At 41.0% G+C, this 13,670-nt stretch overlaps 1 long non-coding RNA gene across 2 annotated transcripts; it reads right to left on the reverse strand.

Annotated features, from left to right (window-relative positions):
* Nucleotides 1-865: 865 nt before the first annotated feature.
* LOC121044357 (uncharacterized) lies at nt 866-7,497 on the reverse strand. 2 transcript variants are annotated; one of them, XR_005797260.1, is made up of 4 exons: nt 7,391-7,497; nt 1,778-2,053; nt 1,074-1,423; nt 866-983 (listed from the first exon to the last, which is right to left on the reverse strand). It is a non-coding gene; the product is annotated as an uncharacterized LOC121044357 (long non-coding RNA). The 2 variants fall into 2 exon arrangements; XR_005797259.1 differs by lacking the exon at nt 1,074-1,423 and having other exon boundaries at nt 866-1,022.
* Between the last annotated feature and the right edge of the window lie 6,173 nt (nt 7,498-13,670).

The following is a 13,670-nucleotide window of genomic DNA, read 5'->3' on the forward strand; positions in this document are numbered from 1 at the left end:
CCCTGAGGACAGCTGAGCAGGAGGGCCAGGATGGCCACCAGCAATGCCAGGAAACGCGTGTGGTATCCGCCTGACTTCCAGCAACAATTTCTGCAAAGATTGTGACACCGTGAGCATGTGTCCCTTCACCTCTGCTCGAAAAATGCCATTAGATAAATGCCTGTTTTATCAGCACTATGTGAGATTGGCTTTGTTTGTGGAATTCTGCAAGACAACTTGCAGTCATGGGAACGTCTGTGTGACCCAAGGAGAAGCAGGCCCTTCTCTGAGGCCCCAGGGCCCTGGGGTTTGGAACATTTCCTTGGAGATTTTGTGAAGGGTGAAATGGGAGAGAATGTTTACCTTAGAGTAATGTCGGGGAGCAAGAATACCTGTCCTCGCAAAGGTCCTTCCAGCTGGACTAAGAATCAAACTGACACGGATGGATCAATAGGAGAAAATCAAATTTAATAGCATACATACAGGGAATCCACACAGACATGGAAATTCCAAAGACAGTCAGGCCAAATGAGGTCTGTATGCCATCCTGAGGTGAGGAGAAGGGGTAGGAGTCTGGGACTTTGAAGGGAAAAAATGCAGTTGACAGGGCAGTGAGAAAAGGAGCAGGTGTTTGGTACTTAGATGTCTGCCCTGCCCTACAGATGGGTCATGCAGATAAATGTATCTGTGGTAATAACCATTATTCTGGGAAAGATTTCCAATTTAGATTCTCCTATGCAGCTCAGGGAGGAGCAAGGACTTCCTCTTGACCTAGAGGGTCTCGACTGCTTTCAGCTCAAAATAGTCTTCATACCAAAGTGGCCCATCTTGGGACAGCCTGTCTTTGGCCCTCACAGTTCCGTCCCCTGAAACTTCCTGATGGTTCACACATTAAAAGTTGAGCTGGTAGATTGTTTCGTCTCACCGAACCACTCCCCTGAGTCTTGATAATAGGTCAGCTTAGTTGAACTCGTTTCAGAAGGTGGCGTTTCTCCAAGCTAGGCCTATGGTTCAAGTAATCAGGTATTAGATAAGAGGCCTTTCTACGGAAATAAAAGAAAAGCAGCGGTTAATGATTAGATCAGATTATAAACCTGTCTCTGAGTTCTGAGCCAGCCAGCTGACAAGACTTCTAGATGTCAGGCTCCGAGCATCTTCAGACAGAGTGAAGGCAGGCCGTGGCAATGCCACAGATTCTCCTGGTTTGTAGCTCACATGTCTCTAGCAATCTGTTGAGTGGCCCACAGTGCAGTAAGTATGAAGATTGTCTAGACATGAGCCATCGTGGCAATTTCTCTGAAGTTTACACCAAGCCATTTTATATTAAGTTTGCAGGGCTTCAAGGAAGAGGGAAGTTTTAGTTCTCAAATGATTCCAAGTCAGAAAGGTGGGAGAACATTCAAAAACATTAGTTTGGAGAGTTGTAGCCTGGCACTGGAGAACACTAGAAGAAATCAGGATTTAGGCCAGCTAATAATAAATAGTGTTAAAATTTACTATTTACAAAGGTGTGTTATCGAAACATATTTTCTCTATAATCACCCTCATTTTTACCAACGGTAGCCAGATTAACACTAGTTTGTTTGCAAAATAAGTCTAGTTTCCAAAAAAAAAAAAAAAAAAAGTGGCCTGATTATTTACACAAGTGTAGCAAGAGTAGTGGTTGACCATATAGGCTTTTAAAACTCTGCTTTGCTGGAACTTTTCATAAGGAATCTCTAGAATGAACTTTTAATAGCCTCTTAAGGCCAGAAGTCAAGCCAAATACTTGCCATCTGACTTAATCTGCAATACTTACAGACTTGGGTGAATTCCTCTCTTCTCGAGGTCCCCAGAACATCCTGAGCTTCCTGCACCTGCCAGGGAGTGACCTTCTTTATTCACCTGGTGAGGCTGCTGGGACCTTTGTGAGCAATGCACCACGCTGATATTTTCCAAGGGGTTTTATTGGCTCCATAAAGTCAGGCTTAGTTCCTTAAAGCTGTCTGTTCATATCTGAGTCTATGCACACCTCTCTCAAATATGACATTCCAGCCAAAGCCTTTGTAATATAACTAAGGCTTCCAATCATGTCCTGTCATAAAGAGAACAGGTTCTTGTTGAACTTAGGCAAATAAATATATTACCATAAAAATATAAGAATACTCACTGAGAATTTCTGAATTCTGGGGCGTTCGGGTAGGGAGAAAAGATAAATGTTACAATTTATTCACAAAGGTATATTTTATCAAATTGCTATCAACTAGTTAGCCTAAGAGAAGTTTTCTTTAATCTAGAAAAAAAATGTATTTTTAAAAACTCAGCAAGGTTTCAAACAAAAAGTCATAAAAATTATAATTAACCTCCTTAGTTTATGCAGTTCCCATGTTATTATTAATTCTTATTCTGCTTGAATTCAGTTTTTTCACTAGTTCTGGATTTTTATTTATTTTTTTTTTTTTACTTCAGTTTGATGATCTTGAGCATATCAGGAACCTGTACTCAGAGTTCTTTCCATGAATCTCCCTGAAGATGAAGCATGTTTGCAGGAAGCTTTTATAAAATCACCTGAGTAAAAGTATAATTGCCAGTAAATAATAGAAGACTTAAAAATGGCACAGTTAACGATCTGATTAGACTCATTACAATGCAGTTGACATGGAAATTTGGTTAGCTTTGGGACCCACAACACGTCAAGATAATAACATGCCAGGATGTCAGATTTTTAGGACTTTCATAAAAGTCCTAAACTTTTTAGAACACAGATTTAATAATAATGATAAAAAGAACACTGATTTTCATAGTTTACCCGCATAAATATCATCTAAGAGGCTTTAATATCACTGATTGGACAATGCTACCCATGTAATTTAGCACACCATATAAGCCTAATTAGTTTAATTTCTTGCAAACCTTTTTTGGAAATGTTCTAAGGGCCCCCTGTTCAGTTAGACTGTGGTCAAAAACTTGATTTTAGAATTTGATTTTGGGAAGTATATAAAAATTGATTAAATAGGATCACAAATCATTATGAAAGAACACCTAATGATACAAATAGCCAAAATGACAATATAAGATTTTACAGGCAAGGTTACACAGTGGTAAGCAAAACATAGCTCTTTTAATAAAGACTCAGTTTTCTTAACTAATCAAAGGCCTGATAAACATAGGAAATTATTTTGGCAAAAGAGAATTATTGTTTTTTAGGCAGATAACTTAAAAGCTAAAGAAAAACTTTTGTTTACAGTTTCTCATTAAGAGGAGGCCAATAGTTTAAGGAAATTTAGTCCTTTTCACAAAGAGAAAACAAAATTTTAATTTTGCCTCAGTGTGTTTTTGATATTAAAATAAATTTACTTACTTAATTTATCTTGATCTTAGCCAGGACTGACCACACGTAAAATTTCTTTCCAAAGATTCTTTGTCCAAAAACCTTCTGCAACTTTCTTTTTTGCATTCAGCTGTTGCCCCAAGCTTTCCAGCTTTAAATAACTAAGTCTCACTTTAGGACAAAATTATTTTGTTTTCCCTCAACAAAGATGTGTTCTTTTTCCTCAGACTTTTTCTTACCAAAAACACATATCTCACTTTCCTTGCATACAGGGTTGTTTCCCTTAATTCCAGTCATCTTAATTACATTCATTAGAATTCTTCATGCTTAGAAACCTTAATTTTTAGTGAAAACTAAATAATAAGAAGTTGCAAATTGTCTGCTGTACCATAATTCTTTAGATTGGCAAATGTATGAATATATTTCATAATTTCTAAAAAACGTGTTTTTCCATAGTATTATCTTTCAATAAAGCATAAAGCATGCTTATTAACAGACCCAAATTCATTATTAGCTTTTCTGTAATAAAACAAAAGCAGATAAGTTATATTCAGTATAAAATGTTCATTATGTTATCTTATTTGGAGATGATCTAGATAATCGATGAATTTAAACTTACGGTTCAACCTAGCAAAATTTTAAAGTTTTAGGTTACCAAAGATTTTGGAAGCTATTTAAAAGTTTATCTACAAACTTTTTTATCTTACTGACATCTATTTAATTTACTTGTTCCTAAGGATTATGCCTAGACTACCCACAAAACTTCATGAAGCATTAGACAAAGTCAGCCATTATTCTAAGGTTTTGTTTTGTTTTGTTTTTTTCCCCTGACAAATTTGGCAAGAGAGAGATAACCTGAACGTCTCTTTTAGTCAACACACGCAGAATACAAGTTTTCTATTTAATGCTGATAACTCTAAAGATCTATTTTAATTAAACCAACAACCTTCAACCTGCTTTCTTTTCAGATATTTTCCCAAATCATATGAACCTGAAAAACATTTAGGTTAGTTTCTAACTTTCTGAGTTTTAGAATGCCCAATCCTTAAAAGTAGTTGCCTTCAAACCAGCTAAAATACACCTCTTTTACAAATTAATTTTAGCAATACCACCCGGAGATAGAGAAAATATTTCACCTTTACAACATATGTGGATGCAAAAATACAAAGACAAGGTACAAACAAAATCTTTCCCAGCTTTTGCTTTTTTTTTTTTTTTTTTTACTAATATTTGTGTAGCCGACATTATAGACTCAATTTCTAAATACTTCTCCCCTCCCTCCCACGAGAAACTTCTTGAAGTTTGCATTTCAAGGAATGGCTCTTAGGTTCTAGAGAAGAAGGGGTAGGAGGGAGGGAGTTTACATCACAAAGACACAGAGAAAACACCCAAATTTTTTTCCAAGGTGGATATTTAGAACCTATCTGCCTGTTCTCAGATGTGATAGTTGGGACATTAGGATCCTTTTAGCAGTTTGGATTTTAAAAGGGCCTCTTCCCTGCCACCACCCTGCCTTTTTTCCTTCAATCTCAGGAGACTGTGGGCTGTATGTATATTTCAAAGGTATGATAAGATTTATCATTTCAAGGGATAGAGAAAGAATGTAAAAAAAAAAAATGTTTTTCCCTTGAGTTTCAGGGTGATTTCTATTTAAAAATTACATTTTTTCCCCTTAAAATACAGGACCATTTTGTTTCGGTATCGTGGTCTTTTATAATATTCACAAACATTCTGAGAGGAATAGTGAGTTTTGGAGATGGGTAAAGATAGGTGGACTTTGACTTGCTTCTAAATTTCATTTCTGGTTTCGTAGAGATTTGTAAAATAAAAACAGTTGTCCCTAATTCCCCAAAGACCTAGATCACAGCCTGAATATCAAAGGACTGACCCACCTTTTAAACTAAATTTATCAGCGAGATTTTTAACCAAAGTGGGAACCAAAAGATTTATGCCTTTGTAAAGTCTGTATAAAGCATTTTAACAAAGGCCTTTTGGGGCGCCTGGGTGGCGCAGTCGGTTAAGCGTCCGACTTCAGCCAGGTCACGATCTCACGGTCCGTGAGTTCGAGCCCCGCGTCGGGCTCTGGGCTGATGGCTCAGAGCCTGCCTGGACCCTGTTTCTGATTCTGTGTCTCCCTCTCTCTCTGCCCCTCCCCCGTTCATGCTCTGTCTCTCTCTGTCCCAAAAAAATAAATAAACGTTAAAAAAAAAAAAAAAAAAAAAAACAAAGGCCTTTTTTCTGGCTTCTATTAGCCCTTGATTAGTGACTTTTTGCAGATTATTTCTAGAAGGGCTTGTGAGAAATTTTGGTCCTCTGTTTCCTCTGTGAACAGAAGGTTGTGAACATAGTCAAATAGTCTTTGTGATTTCCTTCTAAATTTGGTTGTGTCTTTGGAAAGTAGAGGGAAAGGGCTTTACAGTTTAAAAAATCCCCCGCTGTTCAGGGGACATGAATTCTTTTGCAGTAGGCCCTCTCAGATACAACAGCAAAGGACATTGTATAGGAATGCCCAAAGCAGGTAGAGCCTGACTCCAGAGTCCTGGAAGGTAGGGAGCCTCACTGCCAGTCTCACGGGCTTTTGCTAAATTTGTTTTTCTAGCTTTCAACATTTACATGAGCAACCTGTGTTTTTAGAACCTAGAGGTGAGGGCGGAGTGTTCTCTGTAGATCTTATAGGGAAAGGGAAATTAAAATAGGCAGATCAACCTGGATTTTAAGAAGAGAAATATATGTTGGATATGGACATTTATTTTTAAGTCTTATTCTAATTTCTACTTTTTTATTTTGTCAAAGGAGTCCTTCAGACTAGTTATTGTACTAATAAGACAATTGAGAGACCTTCATTTTATACACACACACACACACACACACACACACACACACACATAGGTATATATATAATTTAAATCTAGCCAATTTAAAGGATCCATTGTCTGGCCATTGATGAGTAGGATCTATTAAAAGTTACTCAAACCAATAAGCCTTCTAATGGCTTCACCGAAGATGCAGGAAGTGTCCGCTGAGGGCATAGATGGTGCAGCCCCCATGATTCAAAAAGTTTACTCCTGCAATTAGTCTAGGAAGGCAAAAGCTTTCGTTGTGTAGGCGGGAAGGATGGTGTAGTAATAACAGTGTCTCCAGTCTCCCACAAAGTCGTGGGATGCCTCCAGCCATCGACCTGCTCATCTGTGACACTGATGATTCCAGGCGCTACTGGAATTGGGCTTTCCAGCAAGAACAAGCCATGAAGGGTGAGGTGACAAAGGTTCCTACAGGCTGGGGCTGCTCATGACAAAGTACCCTGAGAGCTGGAATGGCTGGACAAAGAGAGAGAGAGAGACTTAGATCCCTAGTCTATTTGACAGGCCGCCAAGGTGCCCCTCCACCATTCTCTGGATGGCGAAGACCAAAGAGAATGTTCTCACTGGCCACAAAGCCAAACTCTTGGGACATAAAACAAGACGAAAGGAAAAGTCTTATCCAGTATGTGCCCATTAACAGTTTTTTCTGAGCCCTGGAGCCAAACTAATACTTACTTAGGAGGGATGTGCCACAGGGTTGGGGGTTTTGTGACATTTCACAGTGTACCTCACTGCATGGAAGTTTCCTTGAGGTTCAGCACTGTGGCTATTTAGGGAATAAAATAATTTATACATATACAAGCATATTATTTTTTCTACGTATTTAGTCCAAATGTTTGTTAATCTAACCTGTTCCAGGGTCAACTCATCCTAACACAGGAGTCTTCTTCAGGTGGTGATTGCTCTAACAGTGTTTCCGTGCTCGACCCCTGCCCGCTATTTTGTGGCTTTGTGGCTTTGGCTGAGATGTCTCACAGCAAAGTTTGTATGACAAATAATGTAAAAGACACAGGGACAGGAAAACAAAGACCGTGTCTGGGAGGGAATGGATCAGCAACCAAAGAGTATTCTATCAACTTTAACCAAAGAGTCACTTAGCCCAAGGAACTAGTTTTGCAAACATTTTCTCCTGTTAATCTAAATTTACAAAGAGAGAAAAAGGACTCTCATCTTGTCATTCTCACTTCATCAGACTCCGCAGACAGAGATTCCGGCAGGCTGACGTGGTAAGAAAGCTTACCTTTTGCCAGCTGTGTGTCAGATGTCCCAGGAGATTTCAGCTCCAGCAGCGTCAGAGCGACTGGTGTCCAGTGACTTAAAACATCCTTTTGACTATGCCAACTGTCAAGGAGCCAGAATTTCTGTCCCCTCAAAGGCCCTTCTAGCTGGACTAAGAATCAAAGCGACATGAGACAGATTCAAGGGAGAAAATCAAATTTAATAGTGTACAAATGGGGAATCCACATAGTCACAGAAATTCCAAAAACAGGCAAAAGGAGGTATATATGTCATCCTGAACTTGGGGGAATGGAATAGGGATCTGGGACTTCAAAGGGAAAAAATGCCATTGACAGGGCAGTAAGAAAAAAAGCAGATGTTTGGTAGTTAGATTTTTGCCCTGGTATACAGATGGGTCACTCAAATAAACTTTAACTCCGGTAATAACCATTATTCTGGGAAAGACCTCCTCTAATTTAGATTCTTCCATGTAGTTAAGGGAAGGGCAAAACGTTTCTTTGGAGTTCACAGGATCTTGATTACTTTCAGCTCAAAACAGTCTTAATGCCAAAGTGGCCCATCTTGGGGTACCCTCTCCTTGACCCTTGACCCCCTAGCCAAACTCTTGGGACATAAAACAAGACGAAAGGAAAAATCTTACCCAGTATATGCCCATTAACAGTCACAACAGCACCAACCAGTGCCCCAGTGTCCAACAGGCTTAAATCTGCTGGGATAATTAGTCTAAAAAATTCGTGAGTCAAGATATCCACACAGTGGACCCCACAAAGTCTGAAGAGGATGGAAAGATAAAGCCAGAAAGCTAGTAGACTAAGTGTGTGTACTGCAGAGACTTTCATCACTATGGCTATTTAGGGAATATAATAATTGATACATATATAAATGTATTATGCTTTCTATGTATTTGGTCCAAATGTTGGTTAAGATGTCTGAAAACAAATCCAGGCCAACCCCTGCCCCACCTTATTTTTATCCTAAAGGCAGTGTTATGGGATATCCGAATGTTCAGAGAGGAAGATCTTAAATACACAAGGATTTCCCAATTTATCACTACTTGCATGATGTAAATAAACCCCTACAGTGCTGATTTGGGTAATGTCCTCTTAACTCTGAATTATAATTTAATTCAGGATGGGGGCCTTAGATTTCAGACATTAGTTGCAGCAAATTGTAGAGAAAAAGCTATGATTCATGACCTAGAAAGAGCAGCAACAGCTTCTAATTTCCACTCATCCTTGGTGTCATGTGATATGTTTCAGAAACTCATTTAAAATTGAGAAAATAAGCCATTTCTAATTGTAGTTAAGTAAGGAAATAGTTCACTTCTGACTCTAAGAAGATTAGAGAATCTTTAGAGTGTTTGTTTAAAAACTATGCCAACATTTTTTTCAGAGGTACAAACCTGGCTTTCCCTTTTCCTTAAAAGAAAAAAAAAAAAAAAACAAGGACAAAAAAAAAAACCCCAAAACCTTTAATAAAACCAAATATTAAAAAAAAAAAAAAAAAAGCCTTCACATGCAATTATACCATTTAAGGATCACTTCTGCTTTGAGTGTGAGATTTTGCACGTTATGGTATGTAACTTTGGAACAGAGACTTCCTATCTCTTTCACCATAGTCTTCCCTCAATGCTCAGCACAAAGTAGGTGTTCAATAAATGTGTATTGAATGAGTGAATATATGATATGCCATTGATCTGTATTTATTTCTTTTTTAGCTGTCTTTGTCAATTTTTGGTATTGATTTTATATGATGATTATTGAGACAGAGAAGGGGGTGGGGATACAAGAGGAAGGGTCTCCAGGGCCAAGGACTGAGCCCTGAGGTGCTCCAATCTTCAGAGTTCATGTGGAGGGGGAGATGCCTCTAATCTAAGCAGGAGAAATGTGTAAGTCAGAAGAGGAACCAGCGGAGTGTATTATCCTAGAAGTTGGGGTGGTTGGGTTTTTCAGTAGAGTGGTTCGCTCTAGACACTGCCTCTGCCACTGGGAATCAGTCAAGACAAGGACCAAAATGTGTCCCTTAGATGTGGCAACATAAAAGGAATCAGTTGGATAAGAACAGGTGGGGTGAGTGGCAGGGCTCACTGGGAGAGTGTGGAGAGTGGATGGACAGTGAGGAATTTGTGGCAAAGAGTGTAGACAACTTGTTCCAGAGGTTTTGCTGGGAAGGGAACCGAAGAGAAATGGGGTGAAGGCTAGAGGGACCATGAAAGGAGTTTTGTCTTATTTTGTTATTTTTGATTTGTCTGTATTTTGAGATGGGGGATGAGAGAGTTCATTTTATGCCACTGGCAATCATCCAGGAGAGAGAAGACAGAGATGATGAGGATGATGATGATGATGATGATGGTGGATGGTGATGATGATGTAAGAAGGAAAGGGGATATCGCAGGACAGAAGTCCTTGAGCAGTTGGACAAATGTGGTTCAAGTGAGGTGTTAACCATGGCTAGCCACGTGGACACTGCTACAGTGAAAGAGGAAGGCAGAGACAATGGGGTTCTGGTACATAGTGCATGTGGCAGGGTTGGGGGTGTATTGATTTGAGGGTGGACAGGTAAGAGTGTTGCCCTCTATGCCTTCAATTTTTTTTGCGGGGGGGACAGGTATGAAACCAGGATATCAGCTGGGCATGTGGGAGGGGAAGGGATGCAGTAGGGTTAAGAAGAAATGAAACCAATTTAAAGGACTATCTTGAAAAGTAGGAAAGCAAACTATGGAGGAATGTGTGGTAGGATTGCAGTGCTGAGGGTCCATTTGAGTTTTATCGTCACGAATCTGAATGGAGACAGACAGATTTGGGGATTTTCCCAGTACTTGTGGTGGGAATAGAAATTGTTAGCACTCTTACGGAGAGCAGTATCTTTTGACCCATCAATCAGCCTCTAGGAATTCATCCTAAAGATAGTTGGACAAATTTATGAAGATGTATATACAAAGATGTTCAACAAAGTATAATTGATAGAAAATAGTTGGAAAGTACCTAAATATTCAACAATAAGGAATGGGATAAGTGAATTATGAGATATCCATGGGATGTTTTGCAGCTGTTGAAGACTATATGTCTACACTCGTAGGGATGATATGGATGGAGAGCCAAGATATGAGATACTGAGAAAAAAATTGTGGTTTTCAAAGAGGCACATAGAGTAAAAACCCTATTTGTTGAACTCTGATGCAGTTGCTACAGCATTTCAGCTGATCCTACAGGGTGTACAGGAGCTGGGATGGCCCTTTCCACATGTCTGGAATCAAAGCAAGGGCCCAGAGAAGGAGTGAAACGTTGGTTGAGGCAGAGCTCTTCAATGGAGAGCAGTTCCCAGTGGGGGGGGGGGGGGGGAACTCAGCAGTGGACACTCCTACAGCTAGGGGGATGAGTTTCTCTGTCCTGAGGTAACATCTGGGTAGGACACAATAGCATCCATTAGAGACCTGCAATTCTAAGTCTATAGTTGTGGAGATAATGGTAATGTCTGTGGTGTAGTCCTCTTCGGACTATTGTGAGGAGCTAATGAGATAATGGATATGGAATTGATCTTTAAACTGTGAAGCTATCAACTGTGTTCTTTTTTTTAAGTTTATTTATTTTGAGAGAGAGAGAGAGAGAGCACACGAGTGGGAGAGGGGCAGAGAGAGAGGGTGACAGAGGATCCAAAGCGGGCTCTGTGCTGACACAACAAGCCTGATGCAAGGCTCGAACTCACGAACTATGAGATCATGACCTGAGCCGAAGTCAGATGCTTAACCGACTGAACCACCCAGCTGCCCCCGTGATGTTTAGTTATTCTTTATTATCTGTGGCTCTAGCCTGCCTTTCCTCACCTTCCCTAGGCCTGACCAATCACATTTTCCCTTTCTCCTTAGTTTTATTCTTGGGTCACTGACACAGAGAAAAAATAAGAAGAAGAAACAGGGTATAATTCTGAAAAAGAAAAGGTCCTGTGCTTTTCTGCCCAGTTTATGTACAGTCCTTAGTGGTCCTGTCAGGAGCCTGGGCCTTCCCGCTTGTCCAGAGGCAGACCCCCTCTTCCAGGGTGGGACTGAGTAGGGTCAGGAGAATAACGCTGTGAAGGTCTTCTTACTTCGCCTCCGGAGACACGGCCCGTGGATTATCTTGCAAAGATGGGAAAGAAAGGAAAAGTCACTTGAGCCAACCACATTTCACAGTAGCAAGAGGAAGTTGTGAGGGAAAACCAAAGCCGAAGTGAAAATCTGAAGCACGCTTGAAGAGAGGCTACAAATACCTCTCGTGTGGAGAGTCATACAAGGGGAAAGCGGAGAAAATGGAGAATATTTTCTTCAAAAATTTTTTATGGCGAATTTTGTTTTCCTGCGAAGCTAGTAAATATCTCTTAAAAGAATGTGTGTGGTCACACAAGTTGAAGGGCTGAACGAATTTCCTCCCTGCCTCCAGATGGTTTTAAATGGTAGCAGAGAGGAGGAGGAGGAGCGGTTAAGGCTCCCCACCCACACCACAGGCCTACAGTCCTGGTCCAGCTCTAGAAGGGTGAGTGCTGCTTGTTAGACCCTGTCGGTCAGAGGTTTGTGTTTCCCAAAGTGCTCCCCACCCCACTACCCCCCAGCCAGTCAGAAATGCTAACACACAGACATGGGGATTCATGGAAAACAATAGACAACAAGTGAGCAGAGAGAGAGAAAAATCCCATCCGGTCACAGGAGGGAAGAAAAAGGTCTCTCTCCTCAGATACACACACACGAAAGAGAACACAGCTGCCAGTGAAATGCTGGTGTCATGGGACTTTGGGGGTCATAGAGCCAAGCGCAGAACTAATCATATTTACTTATGCCTTGAGCCAAAATTATGAGTAAATGTGCTTATCCCGATTGTAGTTAAAGTATCTGGCTGGGTGCATCCAGGCGTGGACTACTAGACCAGCATTGAACATATCATGGGATGGGGCACCTGGGGGACTCAGTTGGTTAAATGTCTAATTCTTGTTTTCCGCTCAGGTCGTGATCTCACAGCTATGAGACTGAACCCGATCTTGGGCTCTGCACTGAGCATGGAGACCACTTGGGATTTTCTCTCTCCCTCTCTCTCTCTGTCTCTTCCCTACTCACGTGCTCTCTCTCTCTCTCTCTCTCTCTCTCTCTCTCAAATAAATAAACACTTAAAAAAATAAATTATGGGAACATGGGAGAACATTCACAATACACCCTTAACTTAAAATGGTTTAATAGTACATCATTAACATAAACCAGTACGTTGAGTAAGATCCCAATTTCGGAAAACTAAATGAAGAACTCTCCATCTGCCACGTGAAAAGACGAGAGTGCCAGATACAAAATGTTTAAATGTTTTTCTTGGTGATGGGATTGTTTTCTTCTCTGTGCTTTTCTGGGTTTTTGGATTTTTTTTCCTCCAATGATCATGTTTTTACTGTCACCCGAGAAAGAGAGCACGAGTATAGTTTGGGGAGATTCCATGATTGTGAACACTTCCCAAACATACATTCACATGCACACACAGTACAATATGTGGGGTGTGGGCATGCACATGTGTGCAAGGCACGCACACGGGTGCCCCAAAGCTCTGGGCTACTCCCTTCCATCTCAACCACAATCCTTTTCGTCTCTGGTGAACTCTCAAACCCCACGTAACCTCAGACCACACTTCTGGAAAGATGATCTCCTAGAACTGAACCCCCAGCCTTCTACCAAGGGTTCCTGGCAGGTGGCCATTCCTAGTTGAACAGTCGTGGGGCCACCAGGGACCCTGCCTTTGGTCTCCACCGTCACACTCTGGGATGGGGGAAGGAGGAAGAGGAGAGGACCACGTTTCGCTGGCCTGCAAGTTTGCTCCTATGCCCTTTAGCAGGAGGGCTCACAGGTGGTGCTGCATTCTGTAGGATTAGAGAAAACACCTCCAGGGAGCAGAACCCTCAAATAGCCGAGCTCCAGGGATCTGAGGGAGACTCTGCCAGACGAGCACCCACAGGCTGTTGGCTCAGCTGAAGGAGGAAAGAGACGAACTGCCTGATGCTCCAGCCTTATGTTCCCATCCTCACTTTCACACGTTCTGGATTTCTTCTGACAGTGACTGCTTCCCATCCTCACAGACTAGTGCCACCTCTTCTAAGCATCTTAAAAGGCAGTTTAAACCGAACAAGGTATTAGGTGAAGGTTCATATTCTCCTGTGCTCTCTTCCTTTTGTGCCCCGTTGGCCCTTCTCCCATCCTATTGTTCTCTTGTCAAAGCCCATAAATCCTTAGCAGCCAGGGCATTGTCTTTGGGGGTTTAACTCTACCACCATCACAT

The sequence above is a fragment of the Herpailurus yagouaroundi genome, unplaced genomic scaffold (assembly GCF_014898765.1).
Source record: "Herpailurus yagouaroundi ecotype Mexico unplaced genomic scaffold, PumYag 188, whole genome shotgun sequence".
Classification (NCBI taxonomy): domain Eukaryota; kingdom Metazoa; phylum Chordata; class Mammalia; order Carnivora; family Felidae; genus Herpailurus; species Herpailurus yagouaroundi.